The sequence below is a fragment of the Lissotriton helveticus genome, chromosome 4_1 (genome assembly GCF_964261635.1).
Source record: "Lissotriton helveticus chromosome 4_1, aLisHel1.1, whole genome shotgun sequence".
NCBI lineage: Eukaryota > Metazoa > Chordata > Amphibia > Caudata > Salamandridae > Lissotriton > Lissotriton helveticus.
In genome coordinates, this window is record NC_136063.1 from 1819580807 (window position 1) to 1819601075 (window position 20269).

The 20269-nt window shown below is 44.3% G+C and overlaps 1 long non-coding RNA gene across 1 annotated transcript in view; it reads right to left on the bottom strand.

Moving 5' to 3' along the window:
- Nucleotides 1–1014: 1014 nt before the first annotated feature.
- The window catches only part of LOC144827692 (uncharacterized), a 56242-nt gene continuing 36987 nt past the window's right edge, over nucleotides 1015–20269 (bottom strand). The window contains exon 2 of the long non-coding RNA XR_013610307.1: nucleotides 1015–1648. This is a non-coding gene — a long non-coding RNA (uncharacterized LOC144827692). The remainder of the gene's footprint in view (nucleotides 1649–20269) is intronic.

Here is a 20269-nt window from a genome sequence, read left to right on the forward strand (position 1 = left end):
ACTAACTAACTACTCCAGTGGCTGGGGGTTGGCTTTACTGATAAAAATGTATATCTGCCCAAACATACTCATTTTAGCAACATTAGAATAATGAAAGACTGGGAAAGTTCTAATAATATCACAAAACAAAAATAGGGATGTTCTAACTATACCATTCATGTTTGTTTGCAGCTCTTTGATGACAGTTCATTGGTCACTGTCCTATGTTAGGATTATTTGTGAAAAACAAGGACCCCCTGAAACATGTATGGTATGATTCCTAGGACAGGTAAAAACTGTTTGAGAGAAACAATCCTAGGCAATCTAAAATATCAAACTCAAGATAGACAATCAAATAAAATACCACAGTATGCAATAACAGAACAGTAGGGAGGCAATAAGTACAGAAAATACCTTCAATTTTTAATAATTGGTTTTGTTAAAAAAGTTCCACAATGCATTACAATTCATATATATTGGTCAAAACTATTTGTATACAGTCAATAAAAATACAAAAAATAAAATACATAAAAAAGGTGGCACTAAAGTTGGGATTTTGTCTCGACGCGCATTTCGGCGTACAACACACCTTCTTCAGGAATAGCCACAATGTTTGCTGTGAATTAAAAATGCATAGTTAAGAAAAGGTAAGAAAAGGTAATTCAGCCTTATCAAAACAATAACAATCTATTTAATATAAAAATTGACATATCACAATGCACTTACAATCATTATTGGTAAAGCTACACATAAACACATGGAACCTCATAGCTACATACTGTTTAGGAAAAACATCTCCTGAATGCATACTGTTGATAACACAAAGTCTGAGTATCTATAATTTATGAACAATAATATCCATCCATCCACAGAAATATATGGAAGGATTCTGAGTGATGATTAGACTGAAAAAATGCTATTAATTGACCACATCTGGTATCACTTCCATCCTAAAATCCTAAATATATATATATATATATATATATTTCTTCACCCCAACTTTCGTAGTTCAAAGAAGGAAACTCGAGCCTCAAGTTCATAAGCGTGATGAATTTTTAATCAAGCAAAAATGGTCAGAACGCCCGACGCATTTCGGTGCAGCCGCACCTTGGTCACGGGTAACATCAGTTTGTTCATTAGTGCTTTTTATAAAGTGATTTCAAATTACAATAAAGTAAAAAATAAAGGTAGGACTACCAGTCCCCAGCAGGTAAGATTAAGGACCAAAAAGTGGCGGCCATCTTTGAATGTTTTTTGGAATCAACTGATGTCACTAGTATACATTCTTTAGATTGGTGAAACAACTGTTTAGCATTGTAACAATGTTATTATAATCACATGTTTAAACTATCAGGACTTATTCACATTACCAATTGAATTCATATTGAAAATTCATATTGAATGCAATTTAAATTTATACAGAGTTCAGCATAATTTGGCCCCAGTGGGCATTTTCCAACTCAAGTTTGTATGATGTTTAGCCCTATTGGGCATTGTCCAATCTCATACGTGATGTTCTGGTTATTCTATTTCTTGTGTGCTGCCCACGTGGGCTAATGTCATCACCAAATATCTCATTGTTCATAATTTGACATCTTAATAAATTCCATTTCATTTCAATTGGATGTCACTAGGTCCACTTTCCGACTGCCTATGGACAACTTGTCTCCTACAAACATAAACAAGAAAATACAATCACTAAAATTGAAAGACAGATAAAAACTGATTAAATGCTTCGAGTTTTACAGTGCTCAGGTCATTGTATGAAAAGTGGGTGGAGACAGTGTTATTTTGTTATTTTTTTATTTTTTAACCAAGATGGACAGATAACTCCTCATCCTTGTTAAGACCCAACGGTTGAACCGTATCTATTTAATTATCATTCTCGATTCAAGTTGCCTGAGCTGTTTGAGTCTGTTACCTCCCCTCTCAGAAATTGGAATCCTGTCAAGGGCACAAAACTGTAACAGCTTAACATTTTTCTGGTGAAAGTCTTTAAAATGTTTGGCAATGGGATCATTCTTGTCCTCATTGGAAATGGCCCTGGTATGTTCCAAGATTCTTTTCTTAACCTGGTGTATCGTGCTACCGATGTACACCAGGGGACATGGACAGCAAAGTGCGTAGACACAATAGTCAGATTTGCATGATAGATGTTTCTCAATAGTGAAGGCTTTGTGATTTTTTGATAACTTCATTGATTTTCTGTTCACACTATTTTTACAAGCCTTGCACGTTTGACAAGTAAAAAAGCCTTTAATGGCTGTCTTGTCTTTCTATATATATATATATACATATATATATAGTGACAGTTAATGATAAAAACAAACGGATTATACTGTTGTAGATATAACATACCTAGTGTACCAACATTTTAAGTACATGAGTAGATAATTGATCAACTCTTACTTATTGTACAGATCCATCATGTCAAATCACAAGAAAAATAGGTACTCATTGATGGACAGATCCATAACCATTAGGTGGCCACACAATTATTCCTCCAACATAAATTAGAATGTGAGGAGTGATAATCGTGAGTCTCACATCAGGTAAAGACACACTTTATAATCACTAGGCATATTAAAAAACGATGTAAACAATCAATAATCCAAAACACATTAGATAAATAAATCAAACTCTATTGTGGATGATATATGTTAGGATTATAACTTCTGAACTGCAAGTAACACAAGGATCTATGTGACAAAGGCAGTAACCCACTGAGCTTCCACAAAAAAGAGTATATCTGCATTTAAAAACTACTAGCAGAAAAATTATTGCTCTTCAGGATCATTAATCACCAGCATAATCTGGACATTTTTAGGTTTTGCCTGCAAGTGCGCACATAGTGCGCATGCGCTAGCAAAACCTCTTGAGTTCTATTATCTGATAGATGACCCGCCTCTGTCTCTCATTGGCTAGCTCCATAAATGGAGGCTAGCCATTGGGAGACAGAGGCTGTCAATCGCGCTTTCTCGGCGAAAACGCGATTCGGGGGCGTTTCTCGTGCTTTTTTTAAGCCCCGCCCCTTTGTCCCGGGCCGCGCTGTGATTGGCTGCCGGCCCGGGACACCCCCGTGACGTCATTCCCGGGCCGCGCTGTGATTGGCTGGCCGGCCCGGGACCTGACTTGTTTGCAAAATGTCGATGCCAAACCGATGGCTAGGTTCGTGCACGGGACCTTTAGAGCCTTCGCTTGGCTCCCCCTGCTCATTTGTTGGCTTCTTCCCTAATTATGCAGCGAATTGTGACAAATTCAATTAAAAAAAATATAAGACATGGAGAATAAAAAGCCAACAAACATGGCGTTTAACAATGGCAGAAGTACGTAGAGCGATCACTCTACAATCGTAGCATCTTATTGTTTATTTATGTCCTGGGCATGCGCTGCTTTGCCTGAAAAAAAAAAGTGACGCACGCAAAAGAATCCTGGTAGGTACATACATGATAAGCGGAAGTGACGTACTGCAAGGGGGTGGCGAACTGACATTACGGGAAATCGAAAGCTAAGGGAAATAGTAAACAGCAGGGGCTGCGAGCTGCGGTAGAGTACCCCGTGGGAGCTGCGACCTTAGGACGGAATCACAAGGCGTTCCCGGAGCAGCAGCACGATGGGGGCGGCGTTGGGACTATGCTCGGCCGCCAGCTGGGCAAGAAGGGTGCTCGGTATAGCGAGGGGAGGTCTGTAAAGGGTGCTGCATTGACGCAACTCTGTCTCACCCCCGCAACGATCTAGCCAGTGGTATCCATTCTCTCACCCTTGTGCATAGATATACTCGCATGTATATGACTTCCGGTTTCCTTTGTGCGGACGGCAAGCAGAGCTGGCAGCCGCCGCATCCCCACCCTCAGTCAGCCTCCCTCTCTGGAACCTCCTCGTCCTGCCGCTTGCCCGGCCGCTGCAGCAGCACCCTGACTCCCTGACCCACGCTAACAGCGCTCGGCGCCCCCCCCCTTGGCGAAGATAGAGCACGAGCTGAAATTCCGAGGTAAGACGCGAGGGCCGAGGTATTAATGCCACTCTGAAATTGGCTATGCCAGGGTGCTAGCGCACGCCCCTGGCGCCTCTGTGTACCTGCTGGTCCCCGCAGACTTGCCAGCAGCTCTAGCTCAGATACTAAACTGTTAACTGATCTTTATTGTGTGCTCAGCTCTGGAGTGCTACAATGTTACAAATCTGCGCCGCTGCATATTGAATCCCCCGGCGCGACTCTCCGACACTGATTGACCGGCCTTTGACCTGGCTGACCCGGGACCTCGGCCGACGCCAGAGTGGTGTCTCAGCACCCTGAACTGAACTGGCGTCTGCCACCTGTTTGCCGTGCGAGTCGAGTCCTGCACTGGACACACTGCCTGGGGAGTCATCGCGGCTGGAGGCCTGTGAGGGAGACAGCCTGGAAGTCAAGTTTCTCCTGAGGTGGGCGGGCCGCGGTGGGAGCATGTGGCAGTGTTACTGAATTTCTTACTTTAATTTAAGCGGCAGCATTTACTCGCACTGCTCGCTGCCAGTGCCCAATTGGTGATCACAGTGCGTCATCATGCCTGCTGCTCTCGGCGCTCCATTTGCGCACTACTGCTGACTCTAGTGCCTGCACCGGTTGGGCCGTCGCACAGTGGGGCTTATTTTATGGCCATTGCTCAGCCGCCACCAGGATAGTTATAGACAGGACTCAAATGAACAGGCCGCAGCATGGAATAACGCGGGCGCAGGCGGCAAACCGAAGTGAGTGCCCCGAGGGTTCCTGGAGGTTCGCCTGAGCCTGGCAGTTTGCTGCAGAGAGTTGCCAATGTCAGTCATGCAGCGCTGCCTGGCTGAAGATTCAGAACAGTAAGTAAGTAGTTACCATTTGCCACCCACCGAGTGTCTGTCCGTGCGTGTTAATTATATCATTTTGAGCGCACTCTCGGGCACATTGGTAGATCAGCACCGACAAGATGTTGGGACTCCGGTGCTGTTGGGGCACCGGCTGGGTCACGCCAATCACTCGGATCACAGTGGTACCAGCCCGAGTCCTGACCTGAGATTTATTTTACCGGTAGCGGGAGGGGGTTGGGGGGACATTGGCGTGCAAACTGTATTTTGTTTTTTCTTTTCGTCAACACTAGGTACCAGTGTGTTGTTGCAGTTGTTGGGGCCTCACACATCCTGTGGTCCCAGACGCAGGAGTGAGATGTTACCTCTGCCTTTCTACCCCGCTTCTGCATTAAATTGTAGTGGCAGTCTGTCCATGTCTTTATAATGCCCTCGTGTCTATCTCTCTGTATCTGTGTCCCAGTGTCAGTTAATACATCTCTTTCTGCCTCCTTGTCTCTCAATTCCAGTGTTCACAGTATCACTGCACAGAGGCCTTTCCCAGCCTTCTGATGCTCCCATTCAAACTTCATTGATGTATATTTCACAAAGTGCAGTAATGACTGCCAGGCATTTCACTCCTGCAACAAAGGAAGCAGGGGTACACTGAGAAACTAGTACATGGTTTCTCATTGAGTAAATGGTTGTAATTTGCAATTTTTATATGTTTCTCTCGTCTTCACTGCTTTGTTTTGCTCGCGAGAAAGTGTCACTCATACTCGTTGAAATGTCACTCATAATAACACTGAAATTATAAAAATGTCACACATGGCAATCTGAAACCTTGGCAGCTATGCCCAACCCTACCGTTGTCCGTGCCTTCTTTTCCACCCCTGCCCTCCCTCCGGTAGTCTGAGCCTTCTTCTCCCCTCCCCTGCCCCTCCCGTTGTCTGTGCCTTCTCCCCTGTGCTCTCCCTCCCATTGTCTGTGCCTTTTTTCCACCTCCTCGCCCTCACGACCGTTGTCTGTGCCTTCTTCTCCCCTCCTGCTGTCCTCCAATTGTCTGTGACATCTTTTTCACCCTCCTGCCCGTTGTCCGTGCCTTCTGTACTGACCTGCTGGTCTAGTGTTCCAAAGTACCAGCCACTCCCAGAGGGCTGGCTCACACCCCACCCCACCATACATGCCAATAGAACCGATTCAGGAGGGAGACTACCGATTTTTCAAGCCAAAAATTGCTTTATTTTAGCTGTCTCCCACCTGAAATTGCATTTTCAACAATAGAAGTCAATGAGGAATTTTCATTCTCACGATTTTTTATTTTAAATCTCCCACGTCCCTGTCCTAAAATGTTGGCATGTATGCACCCCACACCGATCTAGCGCAGGCGTCAAAGGAAATGTGACCCTGTAACTAAAAGGGTCCAGGCGCACGTGCCCTGGGCAAGTTCTACCATCTAAGTCCAGAGTCTATGTCCTTACTATTATTATATGAGGGCCTAGGGCCCCACGACTTGATCCGAAGCCGCCCCCTCCCTAGCGCCTTGAGACCCTCACAAGTGAGTAGCACGCTATACAAACCCCTGATTGATTGATTGATTGACTTTACACCTTCTTTTCCACCCCCGCCCTCCCTCCCGTTGTCCGTGCCTCCTTCTCCCCTCCTGTTGTCCGTGCCTTCTTCCCCTCACCTCCCTTTGTCCGCGATGCCTACCATTTGCAATGCAATAGGTCTTGTGTAAATGCAAAACCTATTGCATTGCAAATGCTTGTTTATTGTTGTCCTGCATCAGCCATGATAATGATAAAAATTGTTTAAATGAAGCATACACAAAGTATGTGTCCTGCTGGGCCTGTGCAGATTTTAAAAAGAAAAACAAATAGTAACACATTCCCTTACCTGCTCCATTAGTCAAACTTTGTGTCACAGTCTGATGTGATAAGCAGCTGCAGGGGCCAGGAAAGGTGAATTAGATTAAATAAACTACTTTTCTCCTGTGGTGCAAAGAAAAAAATATATCCACGCAGCAGGACAGTAGGCAAAGGGCACCGGTGCCAAAGAAAGGATTTGTCCCCTTTCGCCATGCCCCTATGTTCCTGCACGAGACACAGCCCACCTTTCTAAAAGGAGATGCATTATTGAGGGTGCCTGTGAGAAAGAGCCCAGGCCCAATTATGCAACTCCTAAAACCCGAAGAAAAACAACGTTCAGAGGAACGTTTTAAATTGAAGTGTCCATTTTCTATTGGCCTTCAAGCACTCACTGCAAGGGCCAAGGCTCATGTTTGGGTGGGCAAGGCTCATGTTTGGGTGGGCCTGGACCACCCCGCCCACCCACTAGAACCGGGCCTGGCTTGGAGCCCGCCCATTGCTTACCATTCCCTGGCTTCAGTGTCACTTCTTCTTTGCTGCCTCCTACTTGGTCGGCGCAGGCCAGGCATCACTTCCTGTACAAATTGATTCTGCTTACTTAGTGTCTTTCCGCTGCTTGCACTGTGATTTAGGTACTTTTATGAAAACAAATTTGCCTGTGTTGTTTCTTTCCCCTCCAACCCACCACTTCTCTGTGTTTCATTCTTTAACATGTGTGGATTGTTTTCATTATCTACTGGTGTCTCTGGGCACTCTTTAGTATATTTTGCCTCAGGCTGTGGCATAGGTTCTACGTAATAAACTATTTTCGAATCGTTTCCTGGAACTTGAGGTGGGAGAGACGCTGGGGTACCTTTATTTGGGAAATTAAATTGCCAATTGTTTTATCACCAAAGCATGGTTTATTGTACTTCACGTGTCCTCAATTTTCATTTTTTAAAAAGGCTTTTAGCAAACTAGTAGCTAAGACAATATTTGTGAAAGAACACCTTCGAAAAAGCTTTTGGGTTGTGTTTGACAACTTCTATTGTTACTACTTTCCACTCTGTATTTGTCAGTCCGGCGGGTTTCTGATTACTGTTTACTCTCTGTCCAGCTGCTATCCTTATCCTCCCGGCAGGGAGGTAATCTCAAATTGTATACTAGCTACAGGACCTTCGGCGCACCCTCTTATTCAATGTTTATTTCTCTAGCTCGCTCTCGTTTCATCTCTCCTTCTGTTTCAATCTTGCCCTCTCCCTCGTTTTCCTTGCACCTCTTCCTCCTTCTCACTCAATTTTCCTTCTTTTTCTCTTACCTCTTAACGTTCATCACTCTAACGTAGCTGTACCTCTCTCACTCCATTTCTCACTTTCTCTTATGCTTTACCCCATTCTCCTCTCCCTACATAGCTTTCTTGCCCTCTCCTACTTTCTCTCTTTTCTCCTCTATCTCCCTTTCCTACTCTTTTCCTCATTCATTTCCCTATTCTTGTGCTCTCTGCCTCACTCTCTTCCCTTTCTCTAACTCACTGAATATCCTTTCCCTCTTCTCCATCCCCTTAATCCTCAAGCTTTTATTACTCATACTTCACTAGCTCTCTAACTCTTCACCCTCCCTCTTTTCTCCCTGTCTCTTTTTTTTATTAATTTTTTTATTTGCATTTTAAACAAAAGCAGTCCCATTCCTTGCACTTGAAACAATTTACAAAGAGGAAAAAACATACAACAGTGTGGGCTTTTGGCTGGGTTCTCAAATAAGCTTACTGACACGGGAGTTCTAGGTAACGAGGGTTTTATTGTTTTGTATTGTCTCCTCTTTTGTACTGGCACCCTGTAGAACGGTAGCGGGTTGTCGGCGTCCTCTGATGCTTGTTTTGCCGCTCCTTGCCGCCGGAACTCCCGGTGCCTTCTGGGTGTTGTAGGCCTTGAGTCCGCCGTTTCTCAACTCCCGTCAGGAACGCCGCCCAAAACAGAAAGAAACCAACATTAGGCTACTGTTTACTTGCGTACTCGGGGTAGGGAAGTGAGGGACCACACGTGCTCTTCAAGTCTAAGGTGCCGGTGAAGTGAGGGGGGGGTTTGTGCACCGAAGGGCGTTGGTTGGTGTCACGGAGGTTTACCCCACTTACGGCCCGCCCACCCCGTGAACCGTGACCGTACCTGTTCTAGCCACCCTTCATGTGAAGTGTGGCTGGGCGATGCGCCTTCCCGTTGGCCTCCCGGCTTGTCGCAGTAGTCTCTGGTCTTTCTCCCCTCGGCTCCGGTCTCCGTCCTCCGCTGTACCTCTCCTGCCTCCGCTTTCCGATGTTCCCCGCTCGTCTCCTCTCCCGACCTCCTCCTCTGCTCTCCCGACTCTTCCAGCTGATGTTCCTCGCTCGTCTCTTGTCCCGACCTCCTCCTCTGCTCTCCCGACTCCTCCTCGATTGCAATCCTCGGTTCTCCTTCCTCCGTCCTAGTCCACTCAGCTCCTCTCTCACGCCACCACTCTCCGACTCCTCCGGGTGTAACACACACCTGAGTCTGTTCCGGGCGTTCTTTTAGCTCCAGCTGGTGGGCGGGTTCAGGGTCCTGCTCCGCCCAGTTAAAGTAACACGGCTCCTCCGTGTCCTGTAGGGGGTGTATCCTGTCGTCAGCTGTTTTCCATGTGTCTGTGTGCTGCACAAAAAGAGGGGACACAGGTAAAGGTAAGCCGGGAGGGCCCGAGTCCGGGTCCTCCTCGTCACAAACAGACAAAAAAAGAACATGAACTGAAAAGTTACTAATAGTATACGTTTGCTTGAAACCAAATAGTGATAATCACAGCAGGACCTAATCAGACCCACCGAAGCCTTGCCCAAATTTTCTCAAATTTCTTTACTGAACAAGGGCCACAAGCTTTAGCGACGGCTTGTTCACATTCTAATATGTGCTGTAAAAACGCCCACCACTCACTGACCTTGGGCGAACAGTGATCAATCCAGGCCCGGGTGATACATAGTCGGGCATTAACAATTGCAATTGCAACTAATGAGCCGAGATGTATATCCAGTCCCCATTTATACCCAAGGAGATTTTTTTTCCAATCGAAACTCACAGCCGTGCCAGTCTGTTAACAGTTGGATCACAGCTACCCAGTAAATATTAAGTGAGGGGCATTCTACAAACATATGGGATAAATGGGCAGCAAAGTGGTGGTGACACTTCGGACAGAATGACTTCTCCGAGGCTTTTGAATGTGCCCACTCAGAGATACGGCTAGGTGTATAACACATCAAATAAATAGTTTTAAATTGCTGTAGTTTAAGATTAACAGATACCACGGATTGCTCGAATACCATTAGAGTCTCCTGAATCTTTGTAACCGACACTTTAGTTTCGCAAATTCCGAGCAGAATGCATGCCTGCATTGAGAAAAGCAGGGGTGCAGTTCACCCCTGCACCCTGTGTCCGGCACCCCAAGGTGCCTACCACCGGGTGCAGGGATCCACGGAGGGGCACCATAGGTGCCCCCAGGCTGCCATTTGGCAGCCTTGCACCCATGGGGGCCCTGCTGGGGGCCCCAAAGACAGTTTCCGATTGCCTTTTCCTGCCGGACAGACCGGCACGAAAAGGCAGTGAAAAACCGCCATCGTACTCCCTCGGTCGTAAAGAGGCGACCGTGGGAGTACTGGAGGATTTTCGGATGGCAGACGGTCTCTCCGAGCCTGTCGTAGGCCATCCGGAAATCCGAGTCGGATTCCATTCCGACCGAGCCCATCGGAATGGCTCGGCGGGAATGGAATCCGGCCGGCACTGACCGATTCGGTCGGAAGGGCTCTGAACATGGTGCCTTATCTAGATTATTTAGGCATTTTCTAGATGTAATGTTAGCAAACATTATTAACCATATCATTTTCCGTCACACTCAACAGGATTTATAACAGACCAAATTAAATTTTTATTGGATAGTACATTTGCCACGTCATAAGTTGCATTGTTGGTACTCATGTAGGCATGTGCCCGCCATCTGCTAATGAGTTTTTATTTAAAAACAGGAATGATACTTACTCATTAGACATACAGGTTGTGTTTGATGCATCACGTAACATCACAGACATAGTAGCACATTTCCAAGGCAGCAGCCACAATTTCTAAAAGTTTAGACACTGTGGTATTTACAGTCCTCTAGCTAGAGGAGATTTTGGTGATAGACATGTACATGCTAAGTGTATGAGTAGATATTAAGACACAAACGGCCACAAGCATCAACCTATTTAGGAAGTGCAAATGGTGCCAATCGGTAAATTCGGCCGTTTGCACTTCCTAAATACGTTGTTGAGATGCATGAAACAATGTTTCAAAATTCGCTTTTTTTGCATTTCCTAAAAATGCGAATGCATTTAAGGAATCGCATTTGTGCGATTCCTTAAATGCAATGCATCAATTTTTTAAAAAATGCGAATTTTGAAATAGGAAGTGCAAATTAACACGAGATTGACCCTCGTGTTAATTTGCGAAAATCTTTGAAAAAGCACAAAAATGCATTTTGGAAAGTGTCATGTTACAGACACACATGTCCTTAGGACATGTGTGTGTGAAACATGCACTTTAAAATACATTTCAGGGGTGCAGGGGGGGACTCCCCTCTGCACCCTTACAATGCATCAACAAATTGCGATTTCCCAAAAAAAGAAATGCAAAACGGCATTGATTCCTATGGGCCTCTAGGCCCATAGGAATCAATGTAATGCCATTCCTTAATTGCGATTCGCAATTAAGGAATCGCAAATTCCGAAAATTAAGAAATCCTAAAAAAAATTAGGATTTCTTGATGCATAGGATTTTGCAATTCCTAAATTGCGATTCCTTAATTTTCGCAATTTAGGAAATGCAAAATCCTACAATGATGCATGTGGCCAATAAAGCCTGGGTTGTTGATATGAATTATTAATACCAATTTGTTTATTTTATATAAGATGTTGTTTATGCATTAATGCCTTGGCTTTCAACACCATATCTAAACCCACCCATAGTGAGGGAAGATACAATACTACTCACATAAGAGCACACTCTGTAGTTGAGCAAACTATTCGAGTTTTGAAGGGAAGATTTATGTGCCTGCATTGGTTTGATGGAGCACTGCAATATAGCCCTGAAATCTCCTGTAAGATTATAGCTACCTGTACTATAGTGCATAATTTAGCAACTATATAGGGAGTCCCCACCATATACACATAATAATGAATTGAATCTACTACCATATCTACCTCCCGATCCTTCAAAAGTTGCCGAAGGATGAACATGACAACCAGACATTGCTAATCATTTCTTTTATGGTAAGTACTGATAGAAGTGTTTTTTCACAAAAGACACAATATACTGTGTTGCCGCTTCTGGAAGTAAACAGAACCTTTATCTTCAGGCTTGTACTTAGTAAATAATATTGCTAAGTCACAATACTTGTCTCAAAAGTATGAACAAACTTAGATTTGGTCGAACAAAAAAGCGTGAAAAAATGGCAACCACAAAGCAGTTGTTTAATGTTTTTTCTTCCTCTCCCAATGCTGCCCCTTTTCTGAGGTTGCAGTAGTAGCAGGTGCAGACACATCAACAGCTTCAGCGTGGTTAGGAGTCCTAACCACGCTGAAGCTTCTGAAACAGAGATGCTCTTTAGGCTTAAAGCCTTTTCAATTTCTCCACCATCTACTTAACCATCAGTAGCTATTTGTGTGTTTTGGATGCTTTCTAGGGCAGTGGTTACACATACAAGGCCAAGAGCCACATCCCTACTAAAGTGCCTATTTCAACGTTGGAGGTTAACCATATGCCTTCCAAAGTGGCAGTAGCATGCGCAAGACAGTGAGCCGATTGATGGAAACTATCCATACGCGAGATATATTGGTAATGTCAACATCTATGAGACACACTTACCTGTTGCATAACAGTACATAAATGAGTCACTGCCTCAATTATGTTAGCAAGTTTTCCCACAACTGATAGTTTTATTGTCCTCTACAGTATTATAAACCTTTTCAAAACCATCTTTTATTGTTTTTTCAATAGCCTCTAACTGTTTGCTATTTCCTTTTACACTTTTATGTTGTAGGCTCTGCACTGACAACATGGATGCCTCTAAGCCAACAGAGGACCTGGACCTCAAAGTACTGCAACACCTCTGGAAAATCCTCATGCCCAATTCCCTAGCCCTTATAGCCAGTGGTGGAATGTCCCTGGGTGTTGGTGATTCCTCAGACTGTTCAGGAAAACCTCAGAGGGTGCTGACTCTTGTCCTGTGTCTTGAAGGACCAGGTGGTGTGGTAATGTATTGTAGCTCATTAACTTCTTCCAGTTCAGCTACAGTGCTTTGAGGTGCCTCTGCGTCAGGCTCTTGTCTTCTCTGTGTTGGCACATCTGCCCAAGAGCAGACTGCATATAGCTGTGATAATATATAACAAAACTGTAGCTTTAATTTTTTATTTAAAAAAAGATATCAGCTATTCATACTAATGTGGTTGTAGAAAGTAGATTTTGTTACATTTTGGTATTGTATGGGTCATGTTTGAACATTTCGTAATGCTTGTCGGTAGGCTACATAAATTGAAAGCACTACGTTTACCATAATGCTTTGCAAAGAGAAATCCAAAAGCTCATCTGGAGTGCGTATTACATTATTTATCTCACGTTTCTAAAATTTTAAACCAAGCCATAAACAGCTCCAATAAATCAAAATAAGTAAATGTCAAGTTTAAATATAAATATTGAAAATAATTATCTTACCTTCAGCAGTTGAGGGTGGTAGTGATGTGTGGATTGAACTGAAACCACTGAATCTCTCAGGCACAAGGGTTGACTCAATGAGTTCCTCAAGAGTCGTTTGGTGGCTGAGGAGAGGTCCTCCTTCTGTACCACGTGGCTCAGTTAGAATCCTGGCCACTCTCTCCTTCGTTCTTGATCCAAGTCGTACCGTTTTCTTATTTTCTCGATGGTACCCTGCTTGAAACCCACTAAATTCATTCACGCCACAATACTCAGCCTCATAGTTTTTTTGCGAATCGGGCACATTTATAGACAATCTTATAACGAGCTCATCATTATGAGACACACATTCTGCCAGATGAGCACACACTGGATTCTCTAAAAGTGATCGCAATTTGTGCACCGACTTTTGGCTAATTCAGCTGTATTTCACGAACCGACTTATGTTCTTCTCAAAATACCGAATTGCAGTGGGTCGCAATCCGACCTACCTCATGAACATTCATGATGTAGGTCACACATTGCGGCCCACTTGTATTTGCTGACTTCACAGGGATGATGGTGGTCCGGGGGGTTAGCAGACAACCATATCTGTGATTTGTTTTAACAAGAGCAATTGTTTTTAAATGAAGCCTGAAGATGACTTTACTCGTGAAATCACTTTTAACTATGATCCACGCACGTTTTCAAGTGTCAGCGGAAAAATTGCGAATTAGCAATTGGGTGTAAATTAAAACCATGCACATGCATATATTATGCATGATGTAATTTATGCCTGTTTTGTGATCCAGGCCAGATATGTTCGTTCGGACCTCTAGACTGTTTTCTGAGTACAAGCGGAAGTAAGCCCGTAGAATGACTTATATTACAAGATCTCTCAGAAGGTCGAGGGGATTGTATTCATTACAGGGCTTTGGCTGCCAGCTCACCCCATTCACTGTCCATCTTACCACAAAGCCTTAAGGGCAATTGAATTCCTGTATGGGCACAGGCTTCGTCCCATTGCAGGGCATGTACTTTGTTTGAACTAGAGAGTCCCTACTGACAAAATGGAGCTCTGTGTCTGGTCTCCGTATGCCCTTTCTCCTGTCGCTTTAAGTTTTAAGAAGGGGGAATACATGAATTAACCATCAGTATTGTGATCTACTTGAATACTATCCAAAAGCAAAATAAATAATAATAATGTTTTATATATGTAATGTTTTCACCTATGCTTTTTTGCAGAGATCGACTACTTACGCAGTTATTATCGCCCAATCAAAATTGGAATACCTTTCATCAGACTTGCAAGACCATCTTAGGGGGAATCCACCTGGCAATCACACTCAGACCCCATTAGCAAGCACATTGCTTGTTGTGTCCTTTGAGGCGGAAGCCGGAGGACTGTCTCTGCTCCCCTGCTCGAATTCTGCAAAAACGATTGAATTTACAAATTGTTTTTAAATACTGTAACATATTTTAACTGGTGCGTTTTTAATTCATGTCACCTCCTTAGGCGAGACTACTTCGCCGAGGCTTGAACACTTCCCCCTCAGCGCCGCTGTACTCAGGCGCAGGGAAGCGTCGGACATCACTTTCGCCGCCATCTTAGTTTGGGGAGGCTGGCAGGAGAGCTCTGCGCCCCTCCCACCCTCCTCCCGCCCCGCCCAAAATATGTATAAAAACAACAGTATCGCCCGTCCGCGCAGCGGGCGGGCGCAGCGGGCGCGCCGGCGGCGCGCCGGCGGCGCGCCAAAGGCAAGCCCGTCTGCGCCCGTCCGCGCCAGGACCGGGCCCAGGGCCACAACCCCTGCCCCTCTCCTCTCCTATACCCGCAATGCACTGTTGGAACTTTGTCCAACTGACGCTCAGCTTTGCACCAAACGTGACCTTTCCCTCATGCAGTTGGTATCACACACACAATGCTCTCACTGTAACATTTCCCCTGTGATTGATAATCCAACTGGCTATGCTAAATCTGTAAGTAACGAGACCGATACCCATGTCTCCATGGCACTCATTAATGCGCGCTCCCTGAGCAAACATTGCCAGGAGATAGCTGACCTTATTAGCAACTTCAATTTAGACGTGCTTTACATCACAGAGACATGGTCTGATGAAGCATCTGCCCCCGATTACGTCATAGCAGTCCCCTCAGGCTACAGTGCATACCGGCAGGACAGGCCCATAGGAAAAGGTGGTGGGATAGCTATCATAGTGAGAGACCAATTTGAAGTCCGATGCTCGCCGATTCCTACCACCTCATGCGAAGCCATGCATTTCAATATAAAATTGTCTCCTACCTATAACTTTAAGGGAATATTGATTTATAGACCCCCGGGGACAAGATCTTCGTTTCTCGCAAACCTTACTAATATGACTGAGTACATAGCTACAGAAGATTCCACTACGATTATGGGAGACTTTAATTTCCATTTGGAGCTCCTTGGTGATAGGGATACTTCAGCCCTTCTATCAGACCTAGATATATTGGGCCTCAGACAACTGGTCTTGACTCCCACCCATCAGGCAGGCCACACGCTGGATGGAATTTTTACTAATGTGGATGGACTGTGTATTACTTCAGTTCTCCCTATGACTTGGACAGACCACTCAGTCATTTTTAGTAGACTTACCATTAAAGGCTCACAGAGAAAAAAAGTGGGCTTTGAAAAAAAGGGTACGTTTAAAGCCTGGAAGGATATCAACCCCAGTGATCTAACGCTGATTCTTAATTCCACAATTCCAGTACTATCCACTGATCCCAACATCGCTACTAATCAATTTCAAAAGTGGCTGGGTGAAGCCACGACTCAGCTGGCACCCATTAAATCACTCTCTAAGAATAGAAATGCGCCTAAAGCTCAGTGGTATACAACAGAACTTAAAACTCAAAAACAATTAACCAGGAACAGGGAAAGACAATGGCGAAGAATGTATGATAGTGAAGATAAGGAAAATTATAAAAAAGCCCTTGCTACTTACAAAGCTATGATAATAGCAGCTAAGAAAGACTTTTTCACTCGCCAGATAGAGACTGCGAAAAATTCCAGTAAACAGTTATTTAACATTGCTAAAACCTTAGCTGGAGACTCCCCAGATCTTAATCCTCCCCCTTCACAAGCTTTATGTGATGCTTTATCGGAGTTCTTTTACGCAAAGGTTAATGACATTTATCAAGCTTTTAGTTCAGACCTGACCAGCAGTAATGCTATTACCACCACAACTATTCCCAAAAATTCCATGACCTGTTTTAGTCCCCTCACCACTGATCAAATCAAAAGCATAGTTAAAACGATTAAAGCTGGCTCTGTTCTTGACCCATGTCCGACTTCCGTGCTCGCTACTGTACCAGACACAGTCATTCCCATCATCACTGCTGTCTGTAATACAGTATTGACATCTGGAATTTACCCTGATCAATTAAAAAACACGTTGATTAAACCCCTGCTTAAAAAGCCTGGCTCAGATAAAGGCGAATTAAAAAACTATCGCCCTATAGCGAGCCTTCCTTTCTTAGCCAAGGTCCTAGAAAAGGCTATGAATCAGCAGCTATCATCCTACATTGAAAAACACAATTTACTGGATGAGACGCAGTTCGGTTTCCGTAAAAACCATGGCACAGAAACCGCACTCATAAAAGCAGCTGATGACATAAGAGTCATCCGCGACCAAGGAGGAACTGCTTTGTTAGTTCTCTTGGATCTCTCAGCGGCCTTCGACACGGTTGACCACAAGATCTTGGTCAGCCGTGTCGAGAGGATGGGCATTCAGCTCACTGCCAGGGACTTACTCGCTTCGTTTTTGGCCAATAGAACCCAGGCGGTTACATTGGGCCCCTTCCAGTCGGCTGAGCTGTCGTTACCGTGTGGGGTTCCTCAAGGCTCATCCCTAAGTCCGACACTATTTAATATATATGTGTCGGACCTTGCTAGTGTCATCAAAGCACATGGGATGAGCCTAACCTCATACGCTGACGACACCCAGCTGGTGCTGGCAATAAAGGGCGACGGACAGAGGGTAGCAGAGAGATTTAAAACCGGGATGATCACTATCGGTGAGTGGATGGCAAGCAATTGCTTGAAGCTTAATTCCGAAAAAACGGAGGTGGTTATCTTTGGTAATCTCTCACCAGCCTGGTCAGCAGATTGGTGGCCATCGGCCTTAAGTACACCTCCCTCCCCAACGGTCAAAGTTAGAAACCTAGGTGTAACTTTTGATGACCAGCTGAACTTCATGGCCCATGCAAATAAGGTGGCAGCCAACGCCCACTTCAAACTTAGAACGGTTAGAAAAATCATTCCGTATCTACCAGACTCAGCTGCCAAAACTCTAGTCACCACTCTAGTTTTGACATCACTAGATTATTGCAACGGTCTGCTGCTCAATGCTCAGAGCAGAGTTACTAAAAAATTACAGACCGTGCAGAATGCGGCCGCTCGCGTACTATCAAAAAAAACCAAATTTGCACCTATTTCAGATACTTTGAAAAATTACCACTGGCTGCCCATTCACAATAGGGTAAAATTCAAAGCTCTATGCACAGTATACAAGACACTACAGGATCAAGGACCTCGTTTCCTTAAAAATCAATTGATCCCCTATAACCCATCGAGAACCCTCCGATCCACCTCACTTAACCATCTAGTGGTTCAACGTAGTCGAACAGTTTCTTGGGGTGATCGCCGCTTTTTAGTTGCGGCCCCCAGACTTTGGAACACCCTTCCAAGTCACATAAAAACATGCCATTCGCTTCTTCAGTTTAGAAAAAAACTGAAAACGTGGCTATTTAACCAGTAATCCACATCTCTGCACTTCCTGATCATGGTGAGACAACAATTGCATTTTAGCGCCGAGACGCCTACGGGTATTTGCTAGCGCTTTACAAATATCATTAATAAATAAATAACTCACTGTGATATCTTACCAGCCTGTAAGATTAAACCAAACACATCAGCAACTAAGAGCTACCAGGATCTTCTGGGTTTCATCCAAGAAGAGAGACCTTCAGTTAAAAGTATTCAAATGCTGCTAACAAGTCTTGGTGCCATCTAGGTAAAGTGTAGCAGAGAGCTGATGTGCTGGAACTGACTAATGAAGCACACAGCAGCCAGTTAAAGGGCTGGCTCATCCATATAAATGTGTGTCTTGCTGATAAGTGTTCATATTGTCTGGTAAAATGATGCCACCTCTACTGGTGTCTACGCGTACAGTTCATATACAAGATTACAACTTTGCTGAGAAGTGCTCACACTGTCCTATTTCAGTTATGGCATTCCTGCTATGATGTGTTGGGACTCACATGAGACCTTGCCGGGAAGTGTTGGTATTGGCTAATACAATTATGGCACCTCTTGTGGGGTCAATTCATACTGTCCATTTAGACAATAACAGCCTGGCTGAGAAGTGCTCACAATGTCCTATTTCAATTATAGCATCTCTGCTATGATGTGTTGGTAGTCACATGAGACCTTGATGGGAAATGTTGGTATTGGCTAATACAATTATGGCACCTCTAGGGGGGTCAATTCCTACTGCCCATATACACAATAACAGCCCGGCTGAGAATGGCTCACAATGTACTATCTAAAATATAGTATCCCTGCAATGATGTGTTAGTACTCACATGAGACACTGCTGAGAAGTGTTGGTATTGTCTAATGAATGTTTAGCAGCCCAAGTGGCAATTGATGAGCCTGCCCATGAAAAGAAAGAATGACAGCTCTGCATAGACATGTTAGCATTCTTCATCGAGAGATGGCATCCTGTTGACAGGCGTTTATACTATACTACATCACTAGTAAAGTAATCCTATTGAGAAGTGTCGCCACTCTCCATTAGATATGTCTTCTTTACTGAGAAGTATTTGTACACCTCATAAATAGTATAGCAGCCCTGCAGAGACGTGTATTACGGTCTAAGAGAAGTTTTAGAGTACTAGTACTGGCCGAATAAAGGCATGTTAGTACAGGCAGGAAGTACTGGTAGTGTCCAATAAACGTAGGGCAGCCATGTTGAGAAGTGTGTTCGTATTAGCCAAAGGTAAGTATAACCATCCTGCTGAGAAGTGTTAATATTGACTCATACAAGAATCGTATCCCTGCTGTGATGTGTGGGTATTGTCCATTGAGAGGACAGCAGTCCTGCTGGTTTGTCCAATAAATGCATAGCAGCTTTGGTGAGCAGTATCGGTACTATCCACGACTAGTTATGGTAGTCTGCTGAGAAGTGTTGGTATTATCAATGGTAAGTTTGACTATCCTGGTGAGAAGTGTTAGTACTGATCAATGCATATATGGCAGCCCTCTTTGGAAGAGTTGGTATTGGCCATTAAAAGCACAACAGCCTTGCTGTATTGGCCAAACAACAGATTGCAGCCTTGGTTAGACATATTGGTACTGTCCATGACAAGTGACAAGGTCCTGCAGTGTAATATCTGCTAAGCCTCATTAAAATTATGAAAGCCTTGCTGAGAAGTGTTGATAATTCCATAAAGTATTTGGCAGTCCTACTGAGATGGATCAGTACTGCCTAATAATAGCATGGTAGCCCAAGGAGCTTTGTTCGCTTTGCCTCATACACGTATAGTGGCCACACCATGTAGGCTTTACTGGTAAAAAGTACACACCACATGTTAACACTGACCAATAAATGTCTGGACCCTCAAAGAAGCATTGCCACTCTCCATCAAAAGTATGGCAGCTGTTAAAGCCCCTGCCTCCCTATGAGTTTAATGAGGGCCTGTGATGACTTTGCCTGTGTGCTTATGGCTGTGTGTGCCCTGTGTTTCAGTGCCGTAACTATATGTCCCTTTCTGTGCTTACCTGTCTTTAAAAATGCTTTTAAAAACCATCCTGTCTCCACTAACACATTTGGTTACAGGTTCTTAAACATACATCATTTGCCGCAGAGTTGACCACCTTTTTCTTGGGAGGAGAAGCCCTACACACT